This window comes from Pristiophorus japonicus, chromosome 12 (genome assembly GCF_044704955.1).
Source record: "Pristiophorus japonicus isolate sPriJap1 chromosome 12, sPriJap1.hap1, whole genome shotgun sequence".
Lineage (NCBI taxonomy): Eukaryota > Metazoa > Chordata > Chondrichthyes > Pristiophoridae > Pristiophorus > Pristiophorus japonicus.
Genome location: NC_091988.1, coordinates 133,008,476 through 133,021,447, shown reverse-complemented (window position 1 = coordinate 133,021,447; position 12,972 = coordinate 133,008,476).

Below are 12,972 nucleotides of genomic sequence, written 5' to 3'. Positions count from 1 at the left end.
TGCGCCGATTCCCTTACCTGCGCCGATTTCCTTAACTCTCTGCAAGGTTTTTCTGGAGAGGTCACATACTCTGGTCTAAGCAGAACTGGATTAACTCTCAGCTGACCAAACTTCCCTAAATGGCCAGAATTGGCGTAGGTGGCTGGTTACGCCCTCTTTGGCTGAAAAAAAAACGGACCTAAAAAAATCGTAACTGAGTTACGCTGGTGCAAATTGATTGAGGAAACTGTGGATTTTCAACTTAGGCCAAAAAGAGCAACCTGCTCCAAAAAATATGGTGCAAATCACCACTGGGGAAAACTGAGCCCATTAGAAGCAGGAGTAGGCCATTTAGTCCCTCGAGCCTGCTCCGCTATTCAATTAGATCATGGCTGGTCTGCACCACAGCCTTTGCTCCATATCTCTTGATATGCTTACCCAATAAAAATGTTTCGATCACAGCTTAAAAGCTCCAAATGGCCCCCAGCTTTTGGGGGAGACAATTCCAGATTTCCACCACACTTTGTGAAAAAGAGCTTTCTGATTTCGCTCCTGAATAGCCTAGCTCTAATTTTAAAATTTATGTCCGCTCGTTCTTGATTTCCCCCACCAGAGGAACTAGTTTCTCTGTATCTACTCTATCAAATCCTTTTTATCCATTGTGTACAGTTTTGGTCTCCTTACCTAAGGAAGGATATACTTGCCATTGAGGGAGTGCAACGAAGGTTCACCAGACTGATTCCTGGGATGGGGGAATTGTCCTATGAGGAGAGATTGTGTAGACTCGGTCTATATTCTCCAGAGTTTAGAAGAATGAGCATAAGAACATTAGAAATGGGAGCAGGAATAGCCTTTTGGTCTCTTGAGCCTGCTCCACTATTAAATGAGATCATGGCTGATCTTCTACCTCAACTCCACTTTCCTGCTCTATTCCCATATCCCTTGATTCCCCTTAATATCCATGAGAGGTGATCTCATTGAAACATACAAAATTCTTACAGGGCTGGGGAGTCTAAAACCAGGAGTCACAGTCTCAGAGTAAGGGGTCGGCCATTTAGGACTGAGATGAGAAGAAATTTCTTCACTCAAAGGGTGGTGAATCGCTGGAATTCTCTGCCCCAGCGGGCTGTGGAGGATCAGTTGTTGAGTATATTCAACACAGCGATTGATAGAATTTTAGATATTAAGGTGAATCAAGGGATATAGGGATAGTGCAGGAAAGTGTTGAGGTAGATCAGCCATGAGCACATTGAATGGCGAAGCAGGCTTGAGGGGCCAAATGACCTGCTCCTGCTTCTAATTCTTATGTTCTTATGGGCTAGAATTTCCATAAAACCCACCACCGCCAGTTTGCCGCCCAAAAGACCGCTAAGATTTTTAAATTAACGCAGGTGAAAAAATTGCACACAAAAAAGGCAAAAATACCGCCCAGTGAGGAAATGGATCTTACACACAAATTCTCTGCGGTTAAACGTGATCTTGGGCAAATTGGGTGGTAATTATTCAAATTTAGACCGAGGCCTAGGGAGGGGGAAAATACAAAAAATATTTTTTCCAAGAAACAATAAATAAAAAATCAGAAAACATTCTCATGATGCTTTTTAACTTAATCGCTGTAAAAGAATTTTAAAAGAATTATAATAAACCCTTTAACTTACCTTTCTTTGCAGGGCTACTTAACTACCGCTCAGCTCCCACTGCTTCTTGTGGGAGGTTTTTTCGATCTTATCTACGGGTCACTGCTGAGCCCAAACTCGGGCAGTAGCAGTTTTCTCGGTGGTACACGCCAGCGGTCTGTTCCCCAGCGATATTTCGAAACAGTTGGCGGAACTCTTTGTGAAATGGAGTGGAAGCATTCGCCGGGTGGTTTTCCGCCGAAAACCGTCGGAAATGGAGTGGAAATTCTAGCCCATCCCATGTTTTTTATGTTAACACTGTGAACACCTCGATCAGATCGCCCTTCAAATCACCTGTACTCAAGGATACAAGCCTTGTCTACGCAACCTGTCCTCATAATTTACCCCCTTAAGCCCCGCTGTCATTCTGGTGAATCTGCAGATCTCAGTTTCTACTGTTTTTGGAGTGAGCTTTGTCCATGTGCGTATCCAGGAATTCAGTTCGGGGTGGCAAACGATGGTGGAGGGCCCAGCGATCCAGCTCTTTTTGAAGCCCCGACCTGCGGAGATGTTCTCACACAGGTCGGGGTGGCCCACAGTCACCACGTGATAAAAAAATCCACATACAGGCATCTTTTACCCCGTTCAATTGGAGTTCAGGACTGGAACATCGGGTCCTTCATTGAAACACCTGTGAACTCGTGTGGAAGCAAGTCATCCTCGTTCGCGGGACCACCTATGATGATGATCAAGGAATCCACAGAGCTCGCTCCTAAATAGGCAGCATCATTATCATCATAGGCAGTCCCTCAAAACGAGGATGATTTGCTTCCACACCAAAAAAGGATGAGTTCACAGGTGTTTCAATGAAGGACCTAATATTCTAGATCCCGAACTACATCCTGAAGGGTGGAAGATGCCTGTGCGTGGATTTTTTTTAAACGTGTGGTGGACGTTGCACACCAGCCACCACACGGGCTTGACAGAGCTAGGTCTTGGTCCAGTGGCAAGGATTAACCAAGACAACTGGAGACCAGCTCTGCTGCATGGAGCTATTGCGCACACATATCGCAGTGTGGGTTGGCCCGTGCTGCCCCTGGGCCCTCACCTCTTCTGGGCCCCAAACTCACGCCTCTCCTGGGCCCCGATCACGTCGCTCTACAATCTCTCGCTGCTCCTTCGCCCCGACCTCGCCGTTCCTGCTGTACCTGCCCACGCTCCCATCACCGACCTGGACCTTGGTCCCGCTTTAAACATAGGCAGCAGCCACGCAGTGTATACCGGATTCTGCCTGGCTGGAACCTGAACAGCAACTACCAATCTTGGACCACACTCAAGCCAACATCTGCTGTGTAAGCGTTCCCTGCGGAGGAGCAGAGCATGCAAGAGAAAGAATTAGCTGAAAGCCTTGCACTAGCAAATGTTAAGTTGCAGCTCTCAATGACCGTGCTTTTTTTGTAATCCCTACCTGTCCCACCTGGCTCGATGCGTCTGCAGCCAACACGTGGCCTGCTCACAGATGGTCGCCACGAGTGCCACTGCCCCCTGTAGGAGGTGACAGGAACTGCTCAGGCATCAATGACCGCCTTGTTGCATCATTCTATGATTCTATGAGCCTCTTCCTAGCTGGAAGACACATTTGCATCCATCACTGATATGTGTCACTAAATGGGAAATTATAATGCACTCCCGATGAAAACGGGGCGAGGTGGGTGCCAGTTAAAATAAAGGTCGTGACATGCCCACCCCACCTACCACTGCCTTCCCACAGGATTGGATTTTAAAGTGCTTTTTTCAGCAGGCTGGAAGACTGTGGGGTCCCGCTTTAAATGTGGCGATTTGGCCCCAGTGAGGACAATTTAAGCCTGAGGCCTGAGCATGTGTGCATGTGGTGCCTTCACTGTCAGGCCAAACCAGCCTCTAGCTGCATGAAGGGCTAGAACAGGCCCAAGCAGGTAAATTGTTTCAAATATATTTTAGCTTTTCTGATGGCCCAGGAGGAGCGGGAGACTGAAATCCCGCTCTCGCCTGCCGGCCAGGGATTGAATCCAGCCGGGAGTCTGACGAGCTAAAACTAGGGGACATAGTCTCAGAATAAGGGGCCACCCATTTAAAACTGAGAGGAGGAGGAATTTCTTTTCTCAGAGAGTTGTAAATCTAAGGAATTCTCTGCCCCAGAGAGCTGTGGAGGCTGGGTCAGTGGAGATATTTAAGGTGGAGATAGACAGATTTTTGAGCGGTAAGGGAGTAAAGGGTTATGGGGAGCAGGCGGGGAAGTGGCATTGAGTCCATGATCAGATCAACCATGATCATATTGAATGGTGGAGCAGGCTCGAGGGGCCTTATGACCTACTGTTGTTCCTGTTTCTTATGTTCTTATTTAAAATGTCATTCCACAGAGGGTCGAAGGGCTTGCCGCTCACCCCAGCTCCTGCACGCACGCATCCCACCTGAGATAGAAGCTTCCCCAGAACTAATGGTCACTCACACCACCAGTGGCCGAGTTCTTTTGGACGAATGCAGTGTGGTTTCACAGGAGACAGAGGCTGTTTTAAGCTGTGATTAAACTACAAAATCCCCAACACAATCCACAAAAGAGGAATAATAAAAGAAAGACTTGCATTCATATAGCACCTTTCATGATCTTGGGACATCCCAATATGCTTTGCGGTCAATGAAGTATTTTTGAAGTGTAGTCACTGTTGTAATGTAGGAAACGTGGCAGACAGTTTCTGCACAGCAAGCTCTCACAAACAGCAATGTGATAATGACCGGATAATCTGTTTTAGTGAGGTTGGTTGAGGGTAAATGTTGAAGACACCGGGGAGAGCTCCCCTGCTAAGCTTCGAATAGTGCCATGGAATCTTTTACAGCCATCTGAGTGAATGGACAGGATCTCGATTTAAGATTTCATCGGAAATCTAGAGAATATAGGCCTAGTCTACTCAATCTCTCCTCATAGGACAATCCCCCCATCCCAGGAATCAGTCTGGTGAACCTTTGTTGCACTCCCTCAATGGCAAGTATATCCTTCCTTAGGTAAGGAGACCAAAACGGTACACAATACTCCAGGTGCAGTCTTGGCAGGGTCCTATATAAGAGGTCTTTACTCTTATATTCAAATCCTCTTGCAATAAAGACCAACAGTAAACTTCTATGATTCTATACCATTTTCTTTCTTAATTACTTGCTGTATCTGCATGTTAACTTTCAGTGATTTGTGAACAAGGACACCTAGGTCCCTCTGAACATCAACATTTTCCAATCTCTCACCATTTAAAAAATACTCTGCTTTTCTATTTTTCCTACCAAAGTGGATAACTTCACATTTCTCCATATTATATTCCATTTACCATGTTCTTGCCCACTCACTTAGCCTGTCTATATCCCCTTGAAGCCTCTTTGCATCCTCCTCACAACTTACATTCCCACCTAGCTTTGTATCATCAGCAAACTTGGATATATTACATTTGGTCCCCTCATCCAAATCATTGATCTAGATTGTGAATAGCTGGGGCCCAAGCACCAATCCTTGCGGCACCCCACTAGTTACAGCCTGCCAACCTGAAATGACTTGTTTATTCCTACTCTCTGTTTTCTCTCCGTTAACCAATCTTCAATCCATGCTAGTATATTACCCCAATCCCATGAGCTCTAATTTTGTTTAATAACCTTTTGTGTGGCACTTTAACGAATGCCTTCTGAAAATCCAAATAACCCACATCCATTGGTTTCCCCCTTATCTATTCTACTAGTTACAACCTTAAAAAACTCTAACAGATTTGTCAAACATAATTTCCCTTTCATAAATCCGTTTTTACTCTGCCCAATCCGATTATTATTTTCTAAGTACCCTGTTACCACATCCATAATAGATTCTAGCATTTTCCCTATGACTGATGTCAGGATAACTGGTCTGTAGTTCCCCGTTTTCTCTCTCCCTCCTTTCTTAAATAGTGGGTTATATTAGCTACCTTCCAATCTGCGGGAACCGTTCTAGAATCTATAGAATTTTGGAAGATGATAACCAATGCATCCACTATCTCTATAGCCACCTGTTTCAAAACGCTAGGATGTAGGCCATCAGGTCCTGGGATATATCGGCTTTCAGTCCATTAATTTCTCCAGTACTATTTTTTTACTAATACTAATTTCTTTCTGATACGTCCTTACTATACAGTATAAATGCACACGAGGCCCATGCTTGAGAGGTCAGTCTGTGACCTGTCCTTTATTCCTTAGCACTCAAGTGCAGGAAGTGGGTGGAGCTTCCCCTTTTATATCTGAAGGTCTAGGTTAGGAGTGTCTCCCACAAGTTCACCACCTAGTGGTCAGTGTTCTCACAGTGTACAACTTAGGTCAGATTATACATGGGTTACAATGCTGGTTGAATACATGACACTTTCAGTTCTTCATTCTTGCTGGACCTTTGGTTCTCTACTATTTCCAGGAGTTTTTTGTGTCTTCTTCCGTGAAAACAGACACAAAGTATTTGTTTAGTTTCTCTGCCATTTCCTTTTTTCCCATTATAATTTCTCCTGCCTTAGCCTGTAAGGGACCCACATTTACCTTTGGTAATCTTTTCCTTTTTACATACCTATAGAAGCTTTTACCATCTGTTTTTATGTCTCTCGCTAGTTTACTCTCATTCTATTTTCCCTATCTTCATCAATTTCTTGGTGCTCCTTGGGTCAATTCTAAAATCCTCCCAATCCTCTGGCTTACTGCTCTTTTTGGCAACATTATAAGCTTCTCCCTTTGATCGAATACTATCTTTAACTTCAATTGTTAGCCACAGTTGGACTACTTTGCCTATGGGGTTTTTGTGCCTTAAAGGAATGTATGTTTGTGGTAAAATATAGGACGGCAAATTTCCTTCCCTTAAGGACATTAGTGAACCAGTTGGGTTTTTACGACAATCCGATACCTTCATAGTCACCATTACTGATACTAGCTTTTTAATTCCAAAGCTATTTAATTAACTGAATTTAAATTCCAGCTACTGTGGTGCTGGTTTTCAGATCATTGAATAAAGCAAATAAACTCAGAAGTCCTGTTACAGCACAAGGAAAGGGAGGCTTCAGGTTGTACACTTGACAAATTGTCATGGTACATGCTGTGAAATTCTCCACATGCTGAGGCTGTGGCATCCAAGTAATTATGAGCACAGAGGGACATCTGTAGGATACATTAGGGTAACATTAGGGTGACACTTCAGACTTAATCCACTTTAAGTTGGATCTATGCAAGGCAAGTTGAGATTAGCTAATTTAAACATTATATAATACCCCAGACACCAATCCAATTTTCCTATATGTTGCTGAAAGGACAGGAGAATTCTTCAGCCAATATATGTTACAATGGGGTAGAGGAGCTCAGGGAACAGATACACAAATCACTAAGAACAGTGATACAGATTAATAAGGACATAATAAAAGCAAATAAAGCACTGGGGTTCATAATTAGAGGGATAGAATTCCAACAGGGAACTCAGGAGAATCTTCATCACCCAAAGCGTGGTAAGAATGTGGAACTCGTGACTACAAGAAGCAATTGAGGCAAATAGCATTGATGCGTTTAAGGGGAAGCTAGATAAACACATGAGGAAGAAAGGAATAGAAGGATATGCGGATAGAGTGAGATGAGGAGGGGAGGGAGGAGGTCCGTGTGGAGCATAAACACTGGCACGGACCAGTTGGGCTGAGTGGCCTGTTTCTGTGTAATTCTAAGTACACATTGGGATTGTGAATCCACTTTCCCTACACAGTGAATGCTTATCATTTGTATTTAATGTGCACATTTCCTGCAAATTTTCAGCGCTATGGGGAAAACGCAGTGGAGTCGTATTAATAGGATAACTCTTTTGAAGAGTCAGTACAGGCACGATGGCCAGAACAGGCTCCTTCTCTTGAATCTGCTTCCACCACACTTTCCGGCAGTGCATTCCAGATCATAACTGCTCGCCTCGTCAAAACAAAATCTCATCTCCCCCCAATTCTTTTGCCAATTATCCTTAATCTGTCTCCTTTGGTTACCAACCCACCCACCAGTGGAGGCAGTTTCTTCTTATTTACTATCAAAACCCATCACAATTAGAACACTTCTCTGTTCTAAGGAGAACAATCCCAGTTTAATATGGATACTATTTATAAAAAGGTCATTAGAGTGGCTTACTGAGGTCTGTGTTGTCATATTTTCGGAGAGCACACAACACACAACCTGTAAGATGGCTGCAGGTTCCGGAATCTTCTGACTTGTTGGTCAGGTGACCTGTTCTTTATTAAACAGCACTAGCTGCAGTAACACAGGTGGCCACAGTGTGGCGCTACATACATTCCACTTCTCCCTTCTTAATGAAGAAGTTATTATAACAAACAATCATACATAACTTGCATGGTTATACATAAAGGATATGGACTTATTTTGCCATATTTACAAATCAAGCTTTACCACTTGTTTTCTGTTTCGAAGAGGATACCTTCACTCTCGAACAGAACCTTTCAAACATGGTGAGGAATTTAAACTCATTCGAGGCTGATCCTGAGGGAAGTTTTCCTCCAAGGGATGCCCTTGATTTCTATTTGAACTCTCTCTAACTTCAGATTGTTTGTTTTCCTGAATCGGACTCAGATTTAAATTCTGACTTTCTCTTGGATTTGTTTCCAGTACATTGGATGTAGGATATGCTCCTGGTGTATCAAAACTATCTGATGAGTCAAACAATTGAATCATTCCCACCTTCAATTCCTTCCATATCTGTAGGTAAAATATGATCAATGTGAACAAACCTAACCTGTCCATTATCAAACATCTTGACCAAATATGTGCGAGCACCACATATCTTCACCACTCTTCCTGGTAACCACTTTACCTATTTATGGCGATGGTTCTTCACTCTCACCTGCTGATTTAATTTCACATTTCTCTCTTTTACTCTACCTCTATCATGATTCTCTTTCTGTCTTAATTGTGTCTCTTCTATGGACTATGCCAAGTTTGGTTTTAACAACGAGAATCTGGTTTGTGGCTGTCATTTGAGAAACAACTCTGCTGGTGTTCTACCAGTAGTTGTGTGAGGAGTATTACGATATGTTATTAGAAAACTAGTCAATTTGTGGTCCAATGACAATTGTCAATTCTTTGAATTTGGATCCAACGTTTTACAATTTGTATAGTGTGCTCTGCTGCACCATTTGAAGCAGGGTGGTACGGTGGAACCTTGGTATGTTTCACACCATTTTTGCTCGTGAACTGTGCAAATTCTTCTGAATGAAATTGTGGTCCATTATCCAAAACAATTTCTTCTGGGAGGCCAAATGAAGAAAATAATCTTCGCAAAATTTCTAATGTTTTACTTGTTATTTTCCATATTGGAAACACCTTGACCCACTTCAAATGGCTATCAATCACAATGAACAATTATTGTCCTTCTAGCTCAGCAAAATCAATAATGTAGCCTTTGCCACACCATGGGAGGCCATTTCCATGGCTGTAATGGTACTGATGGTGGTTGCTTGCTTACCGATTGACATGTTCTACACTGACTTATGATGTACTCTATATCTTTATCAAGACCTGGCCACCATAAGTAACTGCGTGCAAAACTCTTGGTCAAGTACATTCCCAGGTGCTGGTCATGGAGTTCTCCTAATAATTTGGACCTGAATTTATTTGGTATAACCACTCTTGCACCCCACACGATACAATCTTTATCGACTGATAATTCATTCCCACGAATGAAGAATGACTGAATATCTTTGTCTGTTACCTGGTTTGGCCATCCGTTTGCAATATAATCATACACTTTTGACATAACTGGGTCACGTTTGGTTGCTCTACCAATCTCTTCAGCTGTGACTGGCAGTTCATCAATGTATGAAAAATAAAACTCTTCTTCCCTATCGGGTGTAACTTGTGATGGGGAAGGCAATCTAGACTGTGATCAGCTGATCGTCTGTATTCAATTTCATATGTATATGCTGACAAAATCGAAGCCCATCTCTGCATTCGAGCTGCAGCTAATGTTGGAACTGGGGACTTTGGATGGAGGATTGCTGTCAGGGGCTTATGGTCCATAACAATGGTAAACTTACGACTATACAAGTATTTGTGGAACTTCTTGACCCCAAAAATTAATGCCAAAGCTTCCTTTTCGATTTGCGCATAATAACGGTCACTGGCAAAAGCAATTGGTCTCTCCTCCCCACTACGTAATACATGAGAGATTACTGCCCTAACTCCATAAGGAGAGGCATCACATACTAGCTTGATCTCCTGAGATACGTCATAGTGAACTAACATGGTGCTCCCTACCAAGTTGCTTTTATACTCCTTGAATGCTGTATCGCATTCTTTTGACCATTCCAATGGACCTATTTTTTCAATAGTTCATTCAGTGGATGTAATACTGTAGCCAAATTTGGTAGAAACTTCCCATAATAGTTCAAAAGATCCAAAAATGAACAAAGTTCAGTGACATTCTTGGGAGTGGGTGCATTTCTGATTGCATCCAGTTTTCCCTTGGTTGGATGTAAATCATCTTTGTCTACTCTGCACCCGAAGTACTCCACTGAGTTTTGAAATAACTCACACTTACGAGCAGACACTCGTACTCTGTGCTTCTCTAGCCGTTTGAGGACTTAATTCGATATGTTATTATGAATTTGCCTATTTGGTGCTGAAATGAATATGTTATCTAAATAACATACAATCCCTTCAATACCTTAAAATCTGGTTCATTACCTCTTGGAATATGGCAGGGCGGAAGACACTCCAAATGATAGCCTATTAAATTGATATAGGCCTAGATGGGTATTTATAGTCAAGCATGACTTGGACTCCTCATCTAGTTCAAGCTGCAAGTAGGTATTCGTAAGATACAACTTTGAAAAAAATCTGAACCCCCTGTCAGTGTTGTGAACAAATCTTCTATATTTGTCAATGTATTGGAGACATTACCCTCTGGAACCTTGTTTACGGTTACTTTATAATCACCACACAATCTTACCTTACCATTGGACTTAGGTACAACAATGGGTGTAGCCCAATTACATCAATCTATCTTAGAAATAATATTCTCAGTCTCTAGTCTTTTGAGTTCTTGCTCAACTTTCTCCTCGAGTGCATATGGTAGGGAACGTGGCTTGTAGTAAACCAATCTAGTGTCCTTTTGTTCCCTGACACTCGCCTTGAAGCCTTGGATCGGACTGCCCGTTTCGCAGAACACCTTCAGATAATTCTTGATGACATCATCCTTTGATGCAAATCTCATTTCAACATAACAATCTCACTCCAATCCAGCTTCAGTGATCCCTACCAATTTCTTCCTAGTAAGGCAGGCTTGTCTCCTCCCACTACTATTAGAGGCAAGTTCTGAAATTGATCCTTGTATTTCACCGGTATGGTGATACGATCTACCATCGGAATGTTTTCTCCTGAGTAGCCTTGCAGCTCTATCTTGGCTTTCTCCAATGGGAAATCCCACAATTTGTCGAGGTATAGCGACTCCGGTGCTACACTCACGGATGCACCGGTGTCAATTTCCATGGGTATCTTGAATCCTGCAACATCTATGTGGATTATGATACTTTTTGAATCGCTGTCCGTTAACCTCGTGCTCCTGATGACGTTTAACTCTAACATCTCCTCGTCCTGTTGTTCTTCTTCCATGCTATGTAGTCTCTGAGGATTTCTACTCATAGCTTTGAAAGCTGGTTTACCCTTCAGTCGGCATGCTTTCGCAAGATGCCCAGCTTTCCTGCAGATGAAACACTCTGCCTTCACATATGGACAACTTTGAGCAATGTGTTGTCCCAGACACCGATAGCAGGACGTTAATGCTCTGTTCCCATTTCCAGTTTCTGAGACTTTGGGGCCCCACCGCCTTTTACTTTGAACCTGCAGGCAATTCACCTCGGTTGTCTGATGACTGAAATTAGTATGAAATTCTTGGGAATATTGGTCGGCTATGCTCATCGACCTAGCTGTCTGACAATCTAAATCAAAAGTCAGGTTAGGATTCATCAATAACTTTCTTCTGATCGCATCATTTTTCATCCCACAAACAAAGCGGTCTCGCAATGCTCGGTTCTGAAAGTCTCTGAAATTACAGTGAATAGATAGCTTTTTTAATGCTACAATGTACTCGCTACAGTGAAATCAGCCTTCTGATTTCGTATTCCAAAACGATAACTTTCAGCAATTTCTAATGGAACAGGGTTGTAATGTTGTGTTTCAGCATTGTATCCTTTGGCTTGTCAGGCACAAGCAAATTTATCAGCATTTCATACAACTCGGGCCCAGCTTCAGTTAAGAATATAGCTCTTTTTCGTTCCAACACGTCTTCATTACCGGGAATTTCGATGATATTATTTGCAGTGAAAAACATTTCTAGCTGATCCACATATGCTCTGAAACTTTCACGGTCATGTTGAAATGCCCCCAAATGCCCAATAACTCCCATAGGGGCAGCCATTTTGACTCTGGCAGTTTAACCAAGTGTGCTCGTAATTTACCTCAGATTTGTAGCTGTTTCCAAAAACAGAGAAGCTCTCAAAGTCTCTCTGTCAGCTGGCTGAATCCTTCACCAACAAAAATTTCAGCTTTGTATTATCTGATTACATCCCATTCTCGTCATCAAATGTCATATCTTCGGAGAGCACACAACACACAACCTGGAAGATGGCTGCAGGTTCTGGAATCTTCTGACATGCTGGTCAGGTGACCTGCCCTTTATTAAACAGCACTAGCTGCAGTAACACAGGTGTCCACAGTGTGGAGCTACAGACATTACATGTGTAGTTTCATTTTATGTTCAATTTACACGCCTCTTCTCTTCTCTTCTCTTCTCTTCTCTTCTCTTCTCTTCTCTTCTCTTCTCTTCTCTTCTCTTCTCTTCTCTTCTCTTCTCTTCTCTTCTCTTCTCTTCTCTTCTCTTCTCTTCAAAAGGAACTAACTCACACCGAGGTATAATCCACAGGCACCAGCTCCCCTCCAGTAGCTCAGGCAAGCAGCCCATTTTTTTTGTGTGAAGCTGGATACTGAGTGTTCTACTCAATGCCAGAAAAGGGCAGGAGCCCAATCATGTCTTCACCTGAAGTCCATATTTATGTACTTCCAGCAGGGTTCAATTAATAGCAATCAAGAGACGGGCCCTGGCTGATTACTCCCCTCACCCACCCCCACCCAAAGGAAATTAGGCCAGTCATACCTTTTGAGAGTCAAACAATCTACAATGGCTTAATAAGCTTCTAAGCTCACAAATTTTTTAAATTATACAATTAAACCAAGTGCACCCTTGTTAAAGGGTCACAACAACTACAAACTGCAAACTAACCAAAAATGTTTGAGAAAACCGTACAAATCAAATCAAAATTTG